This window comes from Schistocerca serialis, chromosome 5, assembly GCF_023864345.2.
Source record: "Schistocerca serialis cubense isolate TAMUIC-IGC-003099 chromosome 5, iqSchSeri2.2, whole genome shotgun sequence".
NCBI classification, from domain to species: Eukaryota; Metazoa; Arthropoda; class Insecta; order Orthoptera; family Acrididae; genus Schistocerca; species Schistocerca serialis.
Genome location: NC_064642.1, coordinates 180,795,928 through 180,820,418, shown reverse-complemented (window position 1 = coordinate 180,820,418; position 24,491 = coordinate 180,795,928).

The window sequence follows — 24,491 nt, the reverse complement described above, 5'->3', positions numbered from 1 at the left end:
GAAAACACGGGAAGCCCTAATCCGGAATCCCCGACGCGAATTTGAACCGTCGTCCTCCCGAATGCGAGTCCAGTGTGCTAAGCACTGCACCATCTCGGTCGATGCCAACAGCTGTGAAACACCGCTTAAAACGGTAAAATACAGCCGACTTATGAATCATGTCCTCCCGATAGCGTACCGGCTTCGCTCGACGTCACCCGACCGCCTGCTAGAATAGTGCATTCATTAAGAAGTCAGTCCAAGTCTTAGTTCCACGACTTTGAACTCTAAAAATACCGCTGACAGAACAGGGTACTTGACGAGTAAACTACAACTCTTGCAACCGACAAAAGTTTCGCACACACAGAAGACATAAATGTCAACTAATCGGCAACTACACTTCAGTGTGGAGACACTCGCGAAGCACCAAAATCCAGTTTCCACATCCACGATATCAGTAGCTCGGGAGCGCACACTAAACCACATGCATAAATGAGCAACGTTGGCCTTCCGGTCGATACTGCAAAAGACAATGTCTGAATGGGTTCAAAAATGGCTCTGAGCACTATGGGACTTACCATCTGAGGTCATCAGTCCCCTAGAACTTAGAACTACTTAAACCTAACTAACCTAAGGACATCACACACATCCATGCCCTAGGCAGGATTCGAACCTGCGAGCGTAACAGCAGCGCGGTTCCAGAGTGAAGCACCTAGAACCGCTCGGCCACAACGACTAGCGCGTCTCAATGACCACCATCAAACTTCTTAGCCAAAACACTGAGAACATCGACCTATTAGAAAAGTGCCAGATTATGTACCACATCACTCTGCAGCAACAACAGCGCATACGTAAGGCTGCCACTCGACATCTACATACATCATGGGTTCAAAAACTTTTCCTCTGAGGTAGCACTTTTACAAGCCTGTTCGAGGGAACACATTTTTTATGCTGAATGCTAATAAAACTTTTTAAAAAATGAGTAAAACTTGTTTTATTCAAAGATTACTTCAGTTTTAAAACGCAGATAATAACGTAGAAATTACAATAAAATCTTTAAATAGTAATGAGTATCGACACAATGTCAGAGAAAACATCATGTTTTTTGCGAAGCAATTATTCATTCCCCGTGGATCACCGGTGTTACACGGCACACAATTTGGGAAACTCTAGTCTAGATAACGTCAGGTCCCACCGGCACCAGAGAAAAGCCGGCTATCGACTGCGGCCAGTACGTGCAGCAAGCTCCACACTGCCCAACGACACAAAAGTAAAAACCCCGTGTTCCCTGCCGTAGGCCTCTGGGAATTCAGCTGTTAAATGCGGAGGATAGAGCGGATAGGTGGAAAGCATACATTTAAGGCCTCTATGAGAGGGAGGACTCGTCCGATGACATGACAGAAAAAGAAACAGGAGTCGATAGGAAAGAGACAGGCGATCCAGTATTAGAGTCAGAATTTAAAACAGCTTTGGATGATTCAATATGAAATAAGCCAGAAGGGATACATAACATTCCATCGGAATTTCAAAAATCATAGGGGTAAGTGGTAACAAAATGACTAATCGCGTTGATGTGTTGAATGTATGAGGCTCGCAATATACCACCAGACTCTCGCAAAAATATATCCACACAGTTACGAACATAGCAAGAGCCGACAAGTACGAGGACTGAGCGCTCGAGGAAGGCAGGCTTCCGATTTCGATTCCCGATCTCGTATATAATCTGAATACCCCACGACGCTGAATATGCCACACTATGCTGCAGAGTGAAATACTCAGTTTGTATATGACTCTTGTGGTTACATAAAGGACGAATGGTCAGCAGTGTCATCAATCTTCTGTGTAGTTTGTATCAGAGAACAATTACATTTTAGTAGTCAACTTTCTTCACGACATACATTTATCTACTACGAGACAGATTTTAATATACGGGTTATTCATTGTAACTGAAGTCATTGAAATGTCTCGAAAACTACGCATCGCCTCAAAAAATTTATAAATTCTATTCTTTTGTCTCGGAGGGGGACAACCCATGATACGACACTTGACCCCCCTCTCAACCTGTACATGGTTGCCGAGGGGCAACTTTGAAATCCTCAATGGGAACTTCCGTTTTTTATCGCAGATTACGATTCTGCCCCAAAATCTACATATGTTTTGTCTGAGCCATTTTCTTCCTTTCGCCACAGGTGGCACTGTAATTGGAGGAATAGAAATAGAAATGGTGCACACTCGTAATTTATGACGTGTTACTCAATGGCCGCGCGGAGGGTAAAAATCGTAGAGGGAGACCAAGAGATGAGTACACTAAGCAGGTTCAGAAGGATGTAGGCAGCAGTACGTACTGGGAGATGAAGCAGCTTGCACAGGATGGAGTAGCTTGGAGAGCTGCATCAAACCAGTCTCAGGACTGAAGACCGCAACAACAACAACAACATATTTTCAATGTATTCATTTAAAATGAATACCATGTATAAATAATGCCAAGAAGGTTTCGTAATCCTGAAGTTGAGGTAATGGCAATTCATCAGAAAGACATAACGGCAACATGAACACACACACACACACACACACACACACACACACATATATATATATATATATATATATATATATATATATTATTATTATTATTATTATTCGTTACAGTCAACTTTGGACTACGCTAAGCATCAGTCATTTCTTGTGCTTTTTCTTGCGTTCTTCCCAGTACTTCTTCATTTTTTCTGAGTGGGCTTCTTTACGTTCTTGCGACCAGGTTGTTCCCGTCTTCTTTGATTGCGTTCGGTCTTTGAATCCCTGTATTTTGTTGATGGCATTCCTATATTCCATTCTGTTGTAAACTGTCTCTGGTATAATGTTCATTTCTGCAATGTCTTCTTTTACTTCTTTCAACCAGTTAATTTGTGTCTTTCTGCTTTCCATGTATTCCAGGATTTTCTTTGCCGTTCTTTCTGGTGCCATTCTTTTGACATGCCCATAGAAACTCAGTCTTCTCTTTTTAAAGGATGTTGTCAGTTTTTCAATTTTCTCGTATAACTCTTTATTGGATCGCAATTTATAATCCTGTCCATCCTTTTTAGGTCCTAAGATCTTTCTCAGTATTTTTCTCTCTTTTATTTCCAATTTCTCCAACAGACGTTTTCTGTTCAGTGGGATGCATTCAATCGCATACAAACTTTCTGGTTTTATTACCGCATTGTAGTGCCTGAGCTTGGCATTGATGGAGATCGACTTTTTATTGTATACATTTCGGCATAGCTGGTATGCCGTTTCCATCTTTATTGCTCTTTCCTGTAGTGAAACATTTGGTAACCCTGTCGGTGTAATCCATTCCCCTAGATACTTAAATTTATGAACTCTCTTAATTATTCCATATTTAGTTTGCAATGTCTGTGTTGGGTCTGTTTTGTCCTGTATCATCAGTTCTGTCTTTTCATACGATATTTGTAGACCTGTCTTCTCAGCGATCTCATGCAGCATTTCTATCTGAATCTTTGCTGTTTCGATGACATCTGCCAATATTGCCATGTCATCAGCAAATGCCAGACATTCAATTTTTGTTTTATTTCTTCCTAACGTTATCCCATTTTTCACTCCAGCTTCTGCCATCTTCTTTCTCCATTCCCTGACCACTTTTTCAAGGACAATGTTAAACAACAGCGGGGAGAGCCCATCCCCTTGTCTAACACCTGTTCCAATTACAAACGGTTGTGACAATCTACCCAATATATATATATATATATATATATATATATATATATATATATATATATATATATATATATATATTCAGTGTGAGTCACCTAACATCACCGCTGGATATATTTCGTAAACCACATCAAATACTGACGAATCGATTCCACAGACCGAACGTGAGGAGAGGGGCTAGTGTAATTGGTTAACACAAACCATAAAAAAATGCACGGAAGTATGTTTTTTAACACCAACCTACGTTTTTTAAAAATGGAATCCCGTTAGCTATGTTAGCACATCTGAACATATAAACAAATACGTAATCAGTGCCGTTTGTTGCATTGTAGAATGTTAATTACATCCGGAGATATTGTAACCTAAAGTTGACGCTCGAGTACCACTCCTCCGCTGTTCGATCGTGTGTATCGGAGAACACCGAATTACGTAGGGATCCAAAGGGAACGGTGATGGACCTTAGGTACAGAAGAGACTGGAACAAAACACCTTTTTATTGGTATTTTTCACTGACGCACATGTACATTACCATGAGGGGTGAGGTACACGTACACACGTGGTTTCCGTTTTCAATTACGGAGTGGAATAAAGTGTGTCCCGACATGTCAGACCAATAGATGTTCAATGTGGTGGCCATCATTTGCTGCACACAATTGCAACCTCTGGCGTAATGAATGTCGTACACGCCGCAGTACATCTGGTGTAATGTCGCCGCAGGTTGCCACAATACGTTGTTTCATATCCTCTGTGGTTGTAGGCACATCACAGTACACATTCTCCTTTAACGTACCCACAGAAAGAAGTCCAGAGGTGTAAGATCAGGAGAACGGGCTGGCCAATTTATGCGTCCTCCACGTCCTATGAAACGCCCGTCGAACATCCTGTCAAGGGTCAGCCTAGTGTTAATTGCGGAATGTGCAGGTGCACCATCATGCTGATACCACATACGTCGACGCGTTTCCAGTGGGACATTTTCGAGCAACGTTGGCAGATCATTCTGTAGAAACGCGATGTATGTTGCAGCTGTTTGGGCCTCTGAAATGAAGTGAGGACCAATGAGGTGGTCGCCAATGATTCCGCACCATACATTTACAGTCCACGGTCGCTGTCGATCTACCCGTATGAGCCGGCGAGGATTGTCCAGGACCAGTAATGCATGTTCCGTAGATTCACTGCCCCGTGGTTTTGTGAAACCCGCTTCATCGGTAAACAGGTAGAACTCCAACGCATTCTCTGTTAATGCCCATTGACAGAATTGCACTGGATGATTAAAGTCACCACCATGTAATTGCTGATGTAGCGACACATGAAACGGGTGAAAGTGGTGACGATGCAGTATGCGCATGACACTACTTTGACTCAGTCCACCGGCTCTCGCAATGTCCCGTGTACTCATGTGTGGGTTCATGGCAACAGCAGCTAACACACCAACTGCACCCGCTTCTCCTGTGACGGGCCTGTGACGGACCCGTTTGCGTGCTACGACCATACCTGTTGCATACAGTTGGCGGTAGATGTTTTGCAATGAGCGGCACATTGGATGCTCTCTGTCCGGGTAACGTTCTGCATACACCCTGCAGGCTTCAGCTGCATTTCGCCGACACTCGCCATAGATGAGTATCATCTCCACCTTTTCAGAGTTCGAATACACCATGGTCATAGTTCCTACAACACTACACTATCACAGACGTCTGGTAACACGGTGTAGTACAGTTGGTCTGCGTGCGGAGACGAATGCAGAATAACAATAGCAGCACATGCGGACACTGCGACAACTAGACCAAACCACAACAGTGCACTACAGCTACACTCGTAAACACGATCGTCATCGTACACATGTCCCTGCAGATGCTGCTCGCCGACCGTGGCCCGTGTTTGTTACAACACGCAACTGAACGTCGGAGGTTTCAAGCGTCAATTTTAGGTTACAATATCTCCGGATGTAATTAACGATTTACAATGCAACAAACGGCACTGATTACGTATTTGTTTATATGTTCAGATGTGCTAACAAAACTAACGTGGTTCCATTTACAAAAACGTAGGTTTGTGTTAAAAAACATAATTCCGTGCATTTTTTTATGTTTGTATTAAACAATTACACTAGCCCCTCTCCTCACGTTCGGTCTGTGGAATCGGTTCGTCAGTATTTGATGTGGTTTACGAAATACATTCAGCGGTAACGTTAGGTGACTCACCCTATACATATATATATATATACTGGAGCATACAAAACGAAATGCTAATTAGATGTTGATTATTTTGCTTGCCATGGCATCGTATCGTGAAAATATACTTACTGATAGATATAAAGACAGCATCTGGTGTTAGGATATGGCTTATTTTTTATAAGAAATAGTGGTAATTAATAACAGTGTGCTGTAACTGTTAATTTGTAATATTAATGACGAAATGCATCCTAACGCTAGATTTGGTATCCTGTGTGGCCGTTTTTTAGTACGACTTAAGGAGAGAGAGAGATTATTAATTGATCACCGATACGTTGGTTCTGGATTGTGTTCAGAAGTCGTACGGATTGATTACGCGAAGGGGTTTTCTTAATTGACCTTCTGACCCGGATTGCCTTCACGCAATCCGAATCTTCGATGGAAATACCTAAGGGAGCTATCTGAATATAAAAATGGAAATGAAAGCAAATTAGTGGAATTTCATAAGAGAAAGATTAACAGATCGGAAGTTGAACACATTATTGGTCTCCCAAATACAATCGAGACACCACGATAAAGAGCGAACCTGTAACAAAGTTTATAGACAATTTGAACATCATTTTTGGTTAGTGAAAGAAAAGAATACGAAGAAAATTACTCCATCGTAAAATATTAATATATTTTGAACAAATCGGTTTTAAACTTCTAGACATTGAAAAATACACAATAAGTACATGACTTACATCTGATATTTCTTTTGTACATGGCGCAGTCCAATAGTCGCAGCTTTGTCAGTCCGTTCCTTCATAAAATTAAATGTCCTTGCATGTGCGTTTAAGTACATTATATTTTCACCCGAGTTACCGAAACGTTTGTTAGTCGTTTCACATAGTTTTACACAAAATAAAAAATACAACTTGTGGCAATGCTATGTAGTAGGACTTAACATGCCGGCGACCAAAAGTACAAGGGATAAAGAAGTCTCTAGAATATTTCTTAACAAAAGATAGATTGTTCTTTCATCTGTTTCGCAGCTTGTTCCTATCAAGCGCTGCGGCAATGATTTTAAATATCTGCGCCCAGCGGGTCATAGTGTTTATTTGGAGTATTTAAATGCTGGACGCCCGTCTTGGTATAGGAGCACATTATAATAATATTTCGTCTCGTTACTGTCGCACTGTGATGATTAGAATCTTTACGAACTACAGCTCGTTGGCTGCCCTTTTCTTTTATGACAAATACGTTATATGCAAAGTATCTTAAATCCAATCAAGCAAATAAAGGTAATTGAAGTTATGGAATAGCCACTATGCAGTTACATTTCCTTTATGAATATTTATCGCGGTAGGACACTATTGCAAGCAAAATAACCAACGTCCGATTAGCAGTTCGTCCTGTGATGCGACAATCTGATGATAAACACAAGTTAGAAAATAGCAGAGGCATGTAACAAAAAAGTAAGTTGACAAAAAGTCTTTAAAAGTGTAGTTGGTAGCTGTTTGTGTAACTTATAACAAAATTTATTTCCTTTGGTGATGTACCATGAATGATCAGACAGTGATACTGCGACTGGTGCTAAGATATGGCTGACAGTGCTGCTGTGAGGTGAGTTCCTCGGTGTGAGCACCTAGCAAGTTCTGTATATGTTTGAAAAGAGGACAAAGTGGCAATACGGATGAATGTATCGCTTTGTATATGGTGGTGGTTGGAGGAGCAAATTATGGGCTTGGAGTAGCGCTGGACTAGTGGAGGCTGGAATAGGTTATAGCAATAATTTTAAATCATAATTACAGATTCAAATTACATTGAAAATAAATCTTATGTCAATTTCATACGTTACTAGCCGCCGAACCCGACATTGCCTGGGTATTCATTTTGCCAATTTTCTAGCAGAAACCAAAACAAAAAGTGACTTTGAGGTCAATTTGGTTCATGGCAGGCAGGAGGCGAGGAGGTCATAGGAGGTAGGGGCAGAGGAGGTAGGATGGCTAGGTATGAGGCTCGGTTCCTGGGTGCAGAAGCGGGATTCTGATGTAGTTTCCATAGGATAGGGAGTGGAAGTGACGGGAGGAAGAGAGATGTTTACAAGATGAGACAGCAGACTGGGATTGGGGACGACTGGGATGACAATAAAGTTGTTATCTTTACGGAATGCATATAATTTGTGAAGATATTCAAGGAGTTTGAGGAGAGTGAATGTAAGTATTTTCTTCCCGAAGATATGCTATATAAAATATATTGTGTGAAATAAGTTCGTCTAGACCTTACTCTATAAAAATGTCGTACTGATAACGTCCCCCCCCCCCCCCCCCCCCATGAACCATAGACCTTGCCGTTGGTAGGGACGCTTGCGTGCCTCAGCGATACAGATAGCCGTACCGTAGGTGTAACCACAACAGAGGGGTATCTGTTGAGAGGCCAGACAAACGTATGGTTCCTGAAAAGGGGCAACAGCCTTTTCAGTAGTTGCAGGTGCAAAAGTCTGGATGATTGATCTGGCCTTGTGACACTAACCAAAACGGCCTTGCTGTGCTGGTACTGCGAACGGCTGAAAGCAAGGGGAAACTACGGCCGTAATTTTTCCCGAGGGCATGTAGCTTTACTGTATGGATAAATGATGATGGCGTCCTCTTGGGTAAAATATTCCGAAGGTAAAATAGTTCCCCATTCGGATCTCCGGGCGGGGACTACTCAGGAGGACGTCGTTATCAGGAGAAAGAAAACTGGCGTTCTACGGATCGGAGCGTGGAATGTCAGATCCCTTAATCGGGCCAGTAGGTTAGAAAATTTAAAAAGGGAAATGGATAGGTTAAAGTTGGATATAGTGGGAATTAGCGAAGTTCGGTGGCAGGAGGAGCAAGACTTTTGGTCAGGTGAATACAGCGTTATAAATACAAAATCAAATAGGGGTAATGCAGAAGTAGGTTTAATAATGAATAAAACAATAGGAATGCGGGTAAGCTACTACAAACAGCACAGCGAACGCATTGTTGTGGCCAAGATAGACACGATCCCCACGCCTACGACAGTAGTACAAGTCTATAAGCCAACTAGCTCTGCAGATGACGAAGAAATTGAAGAAATGTATGATGAAATAAAAGAAATTATTCAGATAGTGAAGGGAGACGAAAATTTAATAGTCATGGGTGACTGGAATTCGGTAGTAGGAAAAGGGAGAGAAGAAAACGTAGTAGGTGAATATGGATTGGGGGTAAGAAATGAAAGAGGAAGCCGCCTGGTGGAATTTTGCACAGAGCACAACTTAGTCATAGCTAACACTTGGTTCAAGAATCAATAAAAAAAGGGTTGTATACATGGAAGAAGCCTGGAGATACATTATATTATGGTAAGATAGAGATTTAGGAACCAGGTTTTAAATTGTAAGGCATTTCCGGGGGCAGATGTTGACTCTGACCACAATCTATTGGTTATGAACTGTAGATTAAAACTGAAGAAACTGCAAAAAGGTGGGAATTTACGTAGATGGGACCTGGATAAACTGACTAATCCAGAGGTCGTACAGAGTTTCAGGGAGAGCATAATGGAACAATTGACAAGAATGGGGGAAAGAAATACAGTAGAAGAAGAATTGGTAGCTTTGAGGGATGAAGTAGTGAAGGCAGCAGAGGATCAAGTAGGTAACAAGACGAGGGCTAGTAGATATCCTTGGGTGACAGAAGAAATATTGAATTTAATTGATGAAAGGGTAAAATATAAAAATGCAGTAAATGAAGCAGGCAAAAAGGAATACAAACGTCTCAAAAATGAGATCGACAAGAAGTGCAAAATGGCTAAGCAGGCATGGATAGAGGACAAATGTAAGGATGTAGAGGGTTATCTCACTAGAGGTAAGATAGATACTGCTTACAGGATAATTAAAGAGACATTTGGAGAAAAGAGAACGACTTGTATGAATATCAAGAGCTCAGATGGAAACCCAGTTCTCAGCAAAGAAGGGAAAGCAGGAAGGTGGAAGGAGTATATAGAGGGTCTATACAAGGCCGATGTACTTGAGGAAAATATTATGGAAATGGAACTGGATGTAGATGAAGATTAAATGGGAGATATGATACTGCGTGAAGAGTTTGACGGAGCACTGAAAGATCTGAGTCGAAACAAGGCCCCGGGAGTATACAACGTTCCATTAGAACTACTGACAGCCTTGGGAGAGCCAGTCATGCCAAAACTCTACCACCTGGTGAGCAAAAGGTATGAGACAGGCGAAATACCCTCAGACTTCAAGAAGAATATAATAATTCCAATCCCAAAGAAAGCAGGCGTTGACAGATGTGAAAATTACCGAACTATCAGTTTAATAAGCCACGGCTGTGACGTACTAACGCGAATTCTTTACAGACGAATGGTAGAAGTGGTAGAAGCCGACCTTGGGGAAGATCAGTTTGGATTCCGTAGAAATACGGGAATATGTGAGGCAATACTGACCCTACGTCTTAATTTAGAAGCTAGATTAAGAAAAGGCAAAAGTACGTTTCTAGCATTTGTAGACTTAGAGAAAGCTTTTGACAATGTTGACTGGAATACTCTCTTTCAAATTCTGAAGGTGGCAGGGGTAAAATATAGGGAGCGAAAGGCTATTTACAATTTGTACAGAAACCAGATGGCAGTTATAAGAGTCGAGGGGCATGAAAGGGAGGCAGTGGTTGGGAAGGGAGTGGGACAGGGTTGTAGCCTCTCCCCGATGTTGTTCAATCTGCATATTGCGCAAGCAGTAAAGGAAACAAAAGAAAAATTCGGAGTAGGTTTTAAAATCCATGGAGAAGAAATAAAAACTTTGAGGTTCGCCGATTACATTGTAATTCTGTCAGAGACAGCAAAGGACTTGGAAGAGCAGTTGAACGGAATGGACAGTGTCTTGAAAGGAGGATATAAGATGAACATCAATAAAAGAAAACGAGGATAATGGAATGTAGTCGAATTAAGTCGGGTGATGCTGAGGGAATTAGATTAGGAAATGAGACACTTAAAGTAGTAAAGGAGTTTTGGTATTTGGGGAGCAAAATAGCTGATGATGGTCGAAGTAGAGAGGATATCAAATGTAGACTGGCAACGGCAAGGAAAGAATTTCTGAAGAAGAGAAATTTGTTAACGTCGAGTATAGATTTAAGTGTCAGGAAGTCGTTTCTGAAAGTATATGTACGGAGTGTAGCCATGTATGGAAGTGAAACATGGACGATAAATAGTTTGGACAAGAAGAGAATAGAAGCTTTCGAAATGTGGTGCTACAGAAGAATACTGAAGATTAGATGGGTAGATCACATAACTAATGAGGAGGTATTGAATAGAATGGGGGAGAAGAGGAGTTTGTGGCACAACTTGACTAGAAGAAGGGATCGGTTGGTAGGACATGTTCTGAGGCATCAAGGGATTACAAATTTAGTATTGGAGGGCAGCGTGGAAGGTAAACATCGTAGACGGAGACCAAGAGATTCAGAAGGATGTAGGCTGCACTACGTATTGGGAGATGAAGAAGCTTGCACAGGATAGAGTAGGATGGAGGGCTGCATCAAACCAGTCTCAGGACTGAAGACCACAACAACAAACCGGTAACGTAATGCAAGGCCTCACATCTAACATTTTCTTACAACTTTCCGATAGGGTTTGGCTCCCCGTGTGCTTTGCTGCGATATAAATACATATTAACCGGCTTTTCCGAGCGTTTTCTGTTGCCATAGAAATAGAATGTGTTTTTGCCAGATGCACATGACCTAATTTACAGTCGTGTGTTCTCTAGATACTCCGCTAGGTTTTTGTACACAAGAAAGCTAAACATAATAATGATGTCCATGACGACATCCTAACATTCCGAAAGTACAACATGTTTGTGGAATAATTCCTAAAAATATGACCTTAGGTCAGTGTGTGAAACTCTTTTGGAGTGGAAATAAGCAATCGTGAAGTGGGTACATAGGTTTAAGGATCCTGTGATAACCGGGGAAAACACGACCCAGCACTGGATTCCGCCCTCAAAAGTCCAAAAACTTCTCTGGGCCTTTCGGAGAGTTATTCGGCAGACTCTATTTCATCAATAGTACTGATGATTCCCCGACGCTGGCGCAGTCAACCATCGCTTTCGCCGCCAGTCATCGCCTAGCCCGTCACCGCAATCGCTGTGAGACATTGCCTCGGATTAATCATCGACCTCGCCGACAGATATCGCCTAGCTTGTCATCGCCTCGTCATTAATCATCACCTTCGCTGGGAGTCATCGCTTTCGCCATCAATCATCTTGCCAGTCGTCACCTACGCTGTCAGTCATCACATTGCCTTGACTGTCAGTCTTAGCCTCGTCTACTGACGTCCTTATTGTAGGCGTCATGGGCAGCCTTCGCTCCTCTGATCTTCTGCGCTGTTTTGCTTCCGCTGTACTTTCGCTCAGTGTGGTCTTACGTTAATACTCATTTTTGATGTCGGTTTAATGTGGTGTGCTAGAAATTAGATATCGGCAAAATGTTAAACCCAGTTGTCCTTCCTATAAACAAAAAGTGATGTAATTTTCAGGTTATCATTGCGGATTTCCATATTTAAGTGTCTCCTTTACATTTCAAAGGGAATTTTTTTAGTATGTTCGGAACTGATGAAGTGTTTTGGAAATTGACACTCCTCAGCTACGCCAGTTTTCTTATTTTGTGCCGTACATTTTTGTTATTAATTTTGTTTTTTTGCGCTTGGTTTGTCTATGACCAGCGGCGATGCCGTATCCCAGACGAAATACTTGGATGATGGCAGGAATGAATGCTTGAAAGTGAAGTTACGATCCAGCTGAAACGAAAGGTAAATGAATAAAGTAAAAACGGGGTAGCTCTGGAACGTCTGTTTCCAAAACGAATCCCAGTTTCTGTTTTCACTAGATCATCGATGAATCATCCGATCGCTATCACTATAACAGTCTTATATAGAGACCTGTATACAACTGCCATTTCAGTATGTCTGTGAACACTTCTCTTTATCACTTTGTCTGATACTTCCTCTCACTTTTCCTTCCTACCTCGCTGACAGAGCAACCCTTTCAGTCTTCCCATCGATGTTTTTGCTTTCGTCCAGCTTACCTGGTTTCTTGTTCAGAGTACTGGAGTTTCAGCATGTACTGCAGCATCACTTTTGCTCATATACACAACCGCACCAGTGCCATATACAGCACCAAAAACACATTTTTTTTCTGAAAAACGGCATGTTATACCACCAATAGTTTCTTATAAAATTTCTCTGTTATACAGCAAGTTTCTGTCCACACATCGTTATCAGGTATTGTAACCTCCACAATTATTTTATAAAATGACAATATTATTTAAGAATGCTAATGGACATTGCGCTAAGTGTAACCTCCCCACAAAATATTTACATGACAATATTATATAGAAATGGAGCCAAGAAGCAATATCGTCCCCACAGAAATATTTAAATAAAAAATATAATAATAAATGGGACCCAAGAATAACCTCCGTGCAATGAAATGTACTGACAAAGGCAACAAAAATGTGAAATTCGCAATCTGACTCTGGTGTAAGCTCCCACAAAAATAATGAAAAACAATTCAGTGCTAATGAAATCTCAGTGATAATGATAATTCGATTTTACCGAAATATCGGTCTTTGGCCCAGTGCAAAAATCAGAATTAAATTCTTACCTCATTGTAACTGCTAGTCAAATTTCTGCTCTTATTCTTGCGCACGGCTTGGAGGAACTGCATTGCAAATAATAATATTCCTTTTTTTTATTATTTAACTGAAAACTGAAACTTTTCTTTAAGGGAAGTGGAACGAAATAGTTACTTCAATTAAATAAAATTTTTATGTAAAATTGCTTTTGAAATCAAAATTATTATTGGGGGCACTTGTTGAAAATTAATTACAATAAATAAACTTTACATTATCCGATGATTATCTTAAGTAACAGTATACCTCATTCAGCATCTCGACCAGTGTTGCCGACAGACTACATCACACAACCGCACTGGGCTGCTACTACTGACCGACTGCTCTGCATGACGGCTACTAGCGTACCGCTCGCAACTGTACTGCACGACTACTACTAACAGACTGCTCGTAACACTCGCGCGGTCAAGCGCATACTAACCACGATAATAGGCTCTCTGGTCAAAGATTTTAACGTGCCTCACCATCGCTGCTACGTTACATACGTGTTTCATAACCCTCCACTGGGGGGGCAAAAATTTGGCAGCGATGGTGAGTCATGTGGACTTGCCATCGCAAGAAATTTTTACAATCTACAGAATATTCAAATTTAGTACATAAATTAAATGTTGTGCACACGCACCGAGTACAAAATATATCAGACAAAGACAAAATGTGAGTACAAAACATAGTAGTAAATCAGAAAACTGTATATAGAAATTATTTGACAGAAAACGAAGTGCACAGGCACTAAAAAAATTCTTTAGCATAAACAGAATGGCAAAAAAATCATACACTGAAGTATTGAATATACAGAATGAGTACAAATCATCTTGAAAAATGAGAAAAGTGCACAGGCACTGAAGTTCAGTAGAAAACATATTAACACCTAACATAAGTGCACATGCACTGTAGTTCAGAACATATCCTCAAAATAAAAAATGTATATATAATATAAAAGACAAGAGTGCACATATACTGTACTTCAGAACAAATCGAAAAAATGTCTTTAGCATTTTCGCAATAAATAAACATAATGGCAAAAAATCATGTCGTTCAGCGAATCAAAAAAAATGTATAACCCATGAACATAAATGATGTTAGCAAAAAATGATTTTCACTATGTGACAAGAATTAGGATAGGAAAGGGAAGGATTGCATCATGGTTGTAGCACTTTAGATTGCACACAGCTGCTCTGAAAGTCCATATCTTTCCACAGCAGTACAACACCAAGTGACACAATTTGAAGTTCTTTTCCCATCAGAATTTATCAGCGTAGCCAAGACACTGAACTGTCGTAGTAATGTTCCATGTTCTCATTTTGGCAGTACATTAGGTACACCAAACAGTGGGACCATAATAACGTCTTCATCGCTCACGGTGGTGGACAGCATGTCGTGTCAACACCACGCTCTTACAAGGCACACCAACGTAGAATTAGTGCAAAACCAAAGATAGTGCTCCATGATCACTAGGATAGGCAGGACAAATGGACATTGCAGTAATTCAGGGTAGTTAGCTCATAGGGTGAAGGACATTAAGTCACATAATATTGTCAATTACAGTAGTAGTTTGCGGCATTCATAGCCCAGTTATTGAACATTTCTGTACCAAGTATGCTGTATTACAGAAAAATGTTCATTAATTGTTTTACATAGAATCAGTAGCCTTCTTTTCCTAGTTACAAAGCATTATGAAATAATCGCATTCTTTTCCAGTTACAAAGCATAGCATAGTTAATTAATCATTTGTCATTCAAATATAGTAAGAATCATTAGCCTTCTCCTAATTACAAAGCATTATTAAACAGTCGCATTCTTTTCCAGTTACAAAGCATAGCATAGTTAATTAATCATTTGTCATTCCAATATATAAGAATCATTAGCCTTCTCCTAATTACAAAGCATCTTCATTTCCAATTACAAAGCATAGCATAATTAATTAATCATTTGTCATTCCAATAGTAATAATCATTAGCTTTTTCCTAATTACAAAGCATTATGAAACAATCACATTCTTTTCCAGTTACAAAGTATCAACATTGAAAACAAGAGCTAATTAATGGCATAATTAATAACAATTCATTGAGTGACATTAATTATTGGCACTCAGTGGCCATCAAGTATCGAATAGTATAAAACATTGTTCCTCATTCAGTATTATTCAGATCATTAAGAAGTCATTATTAAAAATCAGTTAATTATATTCATAGCATTAATAATCATGGGCATTTTAAGTAGTCTCATTACAATAAACAGCGGCAGTTATTAGCCAGTTACAAAGCATTATTTTATACATACTTTTTTGTATCATTAAGAAGTCATTACTGAAGTGACATACTATTCAGAGTTGATCAGTATTATTCAGAATTATCATAAACTAGTGACATTATGTGGGACTGGTAATACCTCTTTTAGCAATGCATTGCGTTGGGATCGATAATTAATTGGTGAGGCATAACACTATTTGCTTTTGACCTATTGCTGCAAATGAGGATAGGTAACGTCATTCGTCATGAGTCAGCTGTAGCAAGGTTATGTAACAAGGCAGTATATGTGACCACATTTATAAATGATAAACACAAATGGGTAAAAATAAAAAAGCAAGTACTAGAACACGTATAATAGGTAACAGGTTTAGTAAGTATCATGACAAGCATCTCCTGGAAAAAATACAAAATGGATTATTGACCTGAAAGAAGAAACGCACACTATGCTGAAAAGTAGTGAACTTCGAATTAACAGGTAGTGAAATGTGTATAAAAATGTGTTCCATAGCTGTCCTTTCCAAAACTTTCCGTCATCCTACTATGCAATATAACACCTGCTGTCAAAACAAACTGCAACAAATACTTAAATAACTACATAGCCTAAATATATAACTTCAACATTATCCTCATCTGTAAAGAGAAAACTTCATTATTCATTATCCAGATTATCATAACTTCATTATTATCATTACCTGTAGAGAAAAACTTCATTATTCATAATATCATATCCTTCATCATTATTCATCAGTATTCATTATCATCTGCAAAAAATCACTTCATTACTCATTATACAACTATTCCTTATCTCTAGCATATTTCATCACTAAAACTAAGATGTGTAGTTCAGTCTGACAGCCTGCATCAATCACCTTGTATTCTGAAAGAAAAAATTAGTTAAAACTGCTATTCTACGATGAGTATAGTATATTCTTGTCAATGCTTGTTAATCCTGATCCATTTACCCTTCCTCATAAAGTTATTGCATCTTCTATCGTTTATTCCGTAGGTGAAATTCCATTTCTGTTGAATTTATTTCTTACACGCATCATTTCTTTCTGAAATTCATGAACAAAGATTAATGTCTTGCATTTAAATCATATACCCACTAAATAATGACTGGTTTATGGTAACATACTTAAGCATACAGCATAACATGACAGAAAACGTAATATGTCAAAGACATCGACAGTGTTCAGATACAAAAATGTACACAGAATAATACAATGCAGCAGCAACAAACGTAAAACAGTCACGATCTTGAGATGTCATAGGGCAAAAAGAATGTCAAAGTCGACTGGTGTGTTATACCTTAACTATTTCACAATGCATATAAACAAAACTGGAATACAATCATACACACAAAAAAAGTGGAAAATGTGCATGGTCTGATGTGTAACGACAAGAAAAGCGACCTGCTAACCTAACCTTGTCGGGCACTTGCCAAGAAAAAATACGATAATCATCAGTAATTAGTCATGTGAATATAATTGCATTAGTAAATGGCTCATAGTGTGTTGAATCATACAGCGTCTTCATTCAATAAACGGTTTAATGTTTGAGATATGGTGATTGCCTTTCGATTTTCTGGTTCTCAAAGTTTCGACGTGTACAACATTGGGGTGAGGGATGCTGCGAATCCGATATGGACCTGCGTATAGAAGTTCAAATTTACTGCACTTACCTTTTATTTTGCTGGATAAATAGTGTGTACGTACTAATATCTTCTTTCCAACGTGAAAGTCGCGGCGTGTACAAACCTGTTTTTGCCGTCTTCTCCGGCGCTCTGCGGCACGTTTGATGTTGTTCAGCGCAATGTCAATTATTTCGTGGTGTCTTAGTCGACGACATTTAGGGAAGTTTACTAATTCTTTAATTTTGTTTGGTGGTTCAACATTTTTCAGTATAACAGATGGAGATAGCATAGTGGATTCATTTGGAATGGAATTAATTACATCTTGGAATGAGAGTACGTGTGTATCCCAATCAATATGTCTTTTGTGGCAGTATATTCGGCACAGCTTACCAATTTCTTTCATTAATCTTTCACAGGGGTTTGAAGAAGCGTGGTACTTGGATATATAGATCGCAAAAATGTTTCTGGCTCGTAACATGCGTGTCCATACGCTACTACGAAATTGAGATCCATTGTCAGAAATTACTCTCATCACATGCCCTACATGAAATAGAAGATGTTTTACAAATGCTTTCGAAACAGTTTTAGCAGTAGCTTTGCGTAATGGAGTGAAAGTAACAAATTTTGAAGTGAGCTCAACAGCGACAAAGATGTAGCAAAAACCTCTGTTAGTTCTCGGAATCGGACCAAAAATGTCTACTGCGGCCATATGTCTTAATTTAACAGGTATAATGGGACATAAAGGAGGAATATGTGAAGTGGTGTCTGATTTAGCTTTCTCGCAAATTTCCAAGACGCTAAAACTTGTCGTATACGTTTCTCCATGTTGGCAAAATAACAGTTCTGTCTCAGTATAAGAAAACATTTTCGTGCTCCGTAATGTGCGTAACTTAAATGAGTGTACCAGATTAATTTGTTAACAAGTTCGTCAGGAATGCATAATAACCAATTGTTGCTGTCAGGATGAGAGCGGCGAAACAGAATGTCATTGCGTACAGTGTAGTGGTTCCTAATCGTAACATTTTTCTTATCTTGCCAAAGGTGTTTAATTTCTTTCCACACATTGTCTTTATTTTGCTCTTGTGCTATGTCCTGTAATGACGATGAAATAAAGTTTTCAAATGCAACTTGCTGAATGTACATGACACTGAAATTTGTTTTGCAGAAGTTGGTTGCTACGTCTTGCTGATTGTTGCCGAGAGAACGCGATAGTGCGTCTGCTATAACATTTTGTGTGCCGGGAATGTGAACTATTGTAAAATTAAATTCTTGTAAATAAAGTTTCCATCTACTTAATCTGTCGTGAGTAAATTTAGCCGAAAGTAAAAATTGTATCGCTCTGTGGTCTGTGTAAACGGTGGTATGTCTGCCATAAAGAAAGTGCCGAAATCTCGTAAAAGCCCATACAACACATAATGTTTCCAATTCTGTAACGGAGTAATTTCGTTCAGCAGGTGACAAAATGCGGCTTGCAAATGCGATGTTTTTGATTACTGTAGACCCATCTTCTTCAATTTCCTGGAAAATATGTACGCCTAAAGCGGTGTTGGAACTGTCGGTGGCAATAGAAAAATTTCTGGTAAGATCTGGGTGCGATAAAAGTGGTGCATTCAACAAAGCATGTTTCAAATAAAATTCTCGTGAACAAAATTCTGCGTGTCAAAAGTAATGTTTGCGTTACTAGAATATGCAATCTGTGCTGTGTCTGGTTAAATTCTATCGTACGTGCTGTTATTTACGGGATGATGTTGTGGCATATCCACTACATGAACTGCTCTGTTATTTCTTACTGACGTATTACGCTATCGATGACACCTATTGTCTGGTTCATTCATCATAATATGTTGTTGCTGATGTTGTTGCTGCTCATAAGATCGACTGTTATTAAATGTACGCTGAAAATTGTGCTCATCATTTTTTTTTTTTTTACGTCTGTCATGATAGTAATTTCTATACGGCGCATTGCGATACGAGTTGAAATAGTGTGTTATCTGTACGTAGTTATTTCTTTGCTGCCATGCGTTACTATTTGTTGGAGCTGGGACTATACGTGCACGCGGCGAAACATTAAAGTTTAGTTGACCTTGTAGACTGCATTGTTGGTTAGGTATGCTAAGCGGCTGACTTTCATGCTATTGCGGTGGAAAACTTCTATTGTTACCAAAATGTGGTTCCTGTTACTAATAATTTTACACATACCGATGATTACGATTTTATCTGTAATTAAAATTACGCTGGTTCTGGAGTGCCAAAAGAATGTTGTCACTTTCAGTAAAAATTTGTCACATCGGGTTTTCTTTACATATTCTTAATTCTACAAAGAGCAATAGTAAAAGAGCAGTTTTTGATAGATATAAAGGATAGTAGAAGAGAAGGCAGCAGTGCGGAAAACTAAAGATGAAACAGCACTTCTACAGCTCGGGGCCCTATGCTCGCTACGGCACATATTCATTAAAGCGTAATGAATCCCCTGAGGTCAATTACGCACTGCAAATAAATTTTAGCTTTTGCGTTACAGGCAATAGCGGTAAAATTCCAAAAGCAAATCGCTGTATTCTTGCTAATTCTAGTTTCTGCATAATACGTAATGCTGCTGAAAATACAATAGCAAATTGTCGCCTCTGGTTCAAAGCTAGTTTGTGCATTACAGGTAATAGCGGTGTATGTACAAAGATAAATTGTCGTATACAGTGCAAAGCGTGTACCTGTACGCTGTCATTATTAAATTCTTTACATTTCCTTACAAATGCAAACTGCTTATTATCAACGTTCTCGTCACAGAATTTGAGAACACATTCGGGTTTGTGTGTGAATCTGTTTGTCTGTGTCATTTCGTACTTCAAGTTGTGTAGCTTTTCATATTTTAAGTCGCGTAGCTTTTAGGATTTTAATTCGCGTAGTCTCTGTAAATTGTTCACATTATACACGCTGCGTGAGTCAGACAAATGTTCGCAATGTGGCGGATTCTGTGACGTATTGGTGACTGAAATAGTTTTCAACTCTGTTACTTTAATACTCTCGTCAATTTGGTTGTTGTGTCGTTCACTTTCATTAACAATTTCCATATTCACAGTGTGTGAAACTTCCACTGACTCTAAATTAACTTCGTCGCGAATCTGTACTGCGTTTTTAGGGCATTGTTCAGTGACTGCATTAATTTCGTGTATCTGTGTTGCGTTTGCTGAACATTGTTCAGTGACTGCATTAACTTCGTCTTTATGTAATTCTGTTGTGCTTGCACGTGTACTATTTAATTCTTGTGCAACAGTGCCAACCTTTTCATTACTGTTATTAGCACAAGTCTTAGTATTCACACGTAATTGTTCTTTAATGTCCTGGCATTGCACGGTAACAGCTGTATTCTGTTCACTAACTTGTCTGTTCCGTTCGTTAAGGTTGTCTTGTTTTTCGTTCGTCAGTTTAAAACTTTCATTAATTATTTCGCGAAATTGTTTGTTCCGTTCTTCAAGTTTTTCATTAAGTTGTTTAAACATTTGTTGCAAAAATGCTATAATTTGAGCTTCAGTAGCATTACCTGCTCTATTCTCTGTACTGTTTGACGGTGTATCTACAATTGTCGCGTTTTGTGTGACCATTTGGTCATTCTGAGATTCACAAAAAGGTTTGTCAGTCAAACATACACAGTCAGTCCCTATTTCGGAATTAAATAAATCCGTCGTACTTCCAGTACACTGTTCATTTTCACTAGAAAAATTTGTCTGTACATTACTGGGATTTTCTAAATCGGGTGTGTTAAGCTCGGCAGCGCTCATTACTATAGAGCGTTCTGCGTCATCAATTGTCGTCAAATTAACAGACGAGACAATTGAGTTCGTTTGTTCATTATCAGGGTAAAAGTCATCACTAGTGGTTGGAATGCACTGATTGTTAGTGAACGCAGGATTGTCATCATTACACTGCGTGTCACATGTCCTATCGGTAAAGTTGTTTGAGTCGGTAGTTTCATTCAAAATACTTCGCGATACACTATTCACAGTCTTTCGCGGCATTTTAACAATAGTCAAAATTATTCACAAAACAATTAAACACATATGCAAAAGCAACACACAAATACAATAGAGCAACGAATTGCCGTTGACCTGTAGAAAGAAAGTCACAAGATTAGTAAAAGCGTAGCGCCAAATCCTAATTATACTTAAGCAAATAAGAGCAGATATCTGACTGTTGTTCAAAAGATCCTCAACGAAATACGATCCTGGACTGGGTGTCGCCAAGTGTAACCTCCACAATTATTTTATAAAATGACAATATTATTTAAGAATGCTAATGGACATTGCGCTAAGTGTAACCTCCCCACAAAATATTTACATGACAATATTATATAGAAATGGAGCCAAGAAGCAATATCGTCCCCACAGAAATATTTAAATAAAAAATATAATAATAAATGGGACCCAAGAATAACCTCCGTGCAATGAAATGTACTGACAAAGGCAACAAAAATGTGAAATTCGCAATCTGACTCTGGTGTAAGCTCCCACAAAAATAATGAAAAACAATTCAGTGCTAATGAAATCTCAGTGATAATGATAATTCGATTTTACCGAAATATCGGTCTTTGGCCCTGTGCAAAAATCAGAATTAAATTCTTACCTCATTGTAACTGCTAGTCAAATTTCTGCTCTTATTCTTGCGCACGGCTTGGAGGAACTGCATTGCAAATAATAATATTCCTTTTTTTTTTATTATTTAACTGAAAACTGAAACTTTTCTTTAAGGGAAGTGGAACGAAATAGTTACTTCAATTAAATAAAATTTTTATGTAAAATTGCTTTTGAAATCAAAATTATTATTGGGGGCACTTGTTGAAAATTAATTACAATAAATAAACTTTACATTATCCGATGATTATCTTAAGTAACAGTACACCTCATTCAGCATCTTGACCAGTGTTGCCGACAGACTACATCACACAACCGCACTGGGCTGCTACTACTGACCGACTGCTCTGCATGACACGACGGCTACTAGCGTACCGCTCGCAACTGTTCTGCACGACTACTACTAACAGACTGCTCGTAACACTCGCGCGGTCAAGCGCATACTAACCACGATAATAGGCTCTCTGGTCAAAGATTTTAACGTGCCTCACCATCACTGCTACGTTACATACGTGTTTCAGTATCACAAAATATTTGCAGAAGCATGGAATGCAATATACACTCCTGGAAATGGAAAAAAGAACACATTGACACCGGTGTGTCAGACCCACCATACTTGCTCCGGACACTGCGAGAGGGCTGTACAAGCAATGATCACACGCACGGGACAGCGGACACACCAGGAACCGCGGTGTTGGCCGTCGAATGGCGCTAGCGGCGCAGCATTTGTGCACCGCCGCCGTCAGTCTCAGCCAGTTTGCCGTGGCATACGGAGCTCCATCGCAGTCTTTAACACTGGTAGCATGCCGCGACAGCGTGGACGTGAACCGTATGTGCAGTTGACGGACTTTGAGCGAGGGCGTATAGTGGGCATGCGGGAGGCCGGGTGGACGTACCGCGGAATTGCTCAACACGTGGGGCGTGAGGTCTCCACAGTACATCGATGTTGTCGCCCTCCACAGTACATCGATGTTGTCGCCAGTGGTCGGCGGAAGGTGCACGTGCCCGTCGACCTGGGACCGGACGCACGGATGCACGCCAAGACCGTAGGATCCTACGCAGTGCCGTAGGGGACCGCACCGCCACTTCCCAGCAAATTAGGGACACTGTTGCTCCTGGGGTATCGGCGAGGACCATTCGCAACCGTCTCCATGAAGCTGGGCTACGGTCCCGCACACCGTTAGGCCGTCTTCCGCTCACGCCCCAACATCGTGCAGCCCGCCTCCAGTGGTGTCGCGACAGGCGTGAATGGAGGGACGAATGGAGACGTGTCGTCTTCAGCGATGAGAGTCGCTTCTGCCTTGGTGCCAACGATGGTCGTATGCGTGTTTGGCGCCGTGCAGGTGAGCGCCACAATCAGGACTGCATACGACCGAGACACACAGGGCCAACACCCGGCATCATGGTGTGGGGAGCGATCTCCTACACTGGCCGTACACCACTGGTGATCGTCGAGGGGACACTGAATAGTGCACGGTACATCCAAACCGTCATCGAACACATCGTTCTACCATTCCTAGACCGGCAAGGGAACTTGCTGTTCCAACAGGACAATGCACGTCCGCATGTATCCCGTGCCACCCAACGTGCTCTAGAAGGTGTAAGTCAACTACCCTGGCCAGCAAGATCTCCGATCTGTCCCCCATTGAGCATGTTTGGGACTGGATGAAGCGTCGTCTCACGCGGTCTGCACGTCCAGCACGAACGCTGGTCCAACTGAGGCGCCAGGTGGAAATGGCATGGCAAGCCGTTCCACAGGACTACATCCAGCATCTCTACGATCGTCTCCATGGGAGAATAGCAGCCTGCATTGCTGCGAAAGGTGGATATACACTGTACTAGTGCCGACATTGTGCATGCTCTGTTGCCTGTGTCTATGTGCCTGTGGTTCTGTCAGTGTGATCATGTGATGTATCCGACCCCAGGAATGTGTCAATAAAGTTTCCCCTTCCTGGGACAATGAATTCACGGTGTTCTTATTTCAGTTTCCAGGAGTGTATTATGTGTTTTACGACGATGAGGGTTTGTGGACAGAAACTGGTCGTATACTAAAGAAATTTTTGTCAGCAGCTCTTGGTGGTGAATCATGTCTCTTTCAAATATTTACGAGCCCATGTGCGAGTGCATGATCACCTGCTCCACCGGCAGCACAGTCTGTAGTTCTATTATGGGCTCCACTTCCATCACCAGCGCTGGCTCAGCTCCGTTACCAACGCTATCAACAGCATCCCCTTCCTCAAAATCCTTATCCAGCTGAAATCCAAGTAATAGAGTTCCGGCGCCTGACGCACCACAGAAGCAAAAAACGCACACACATACCTCACACCTCTCGACCAATGGAGAGTACACCTCAGACTTTCACACACTCGAAAGTGCCACGACGAAGTCCAGAATTTGTTAACCGTGAAACTTTAGCTTTGAAATCAGAAAATGTGTGCCTATCGTCAACATCACAC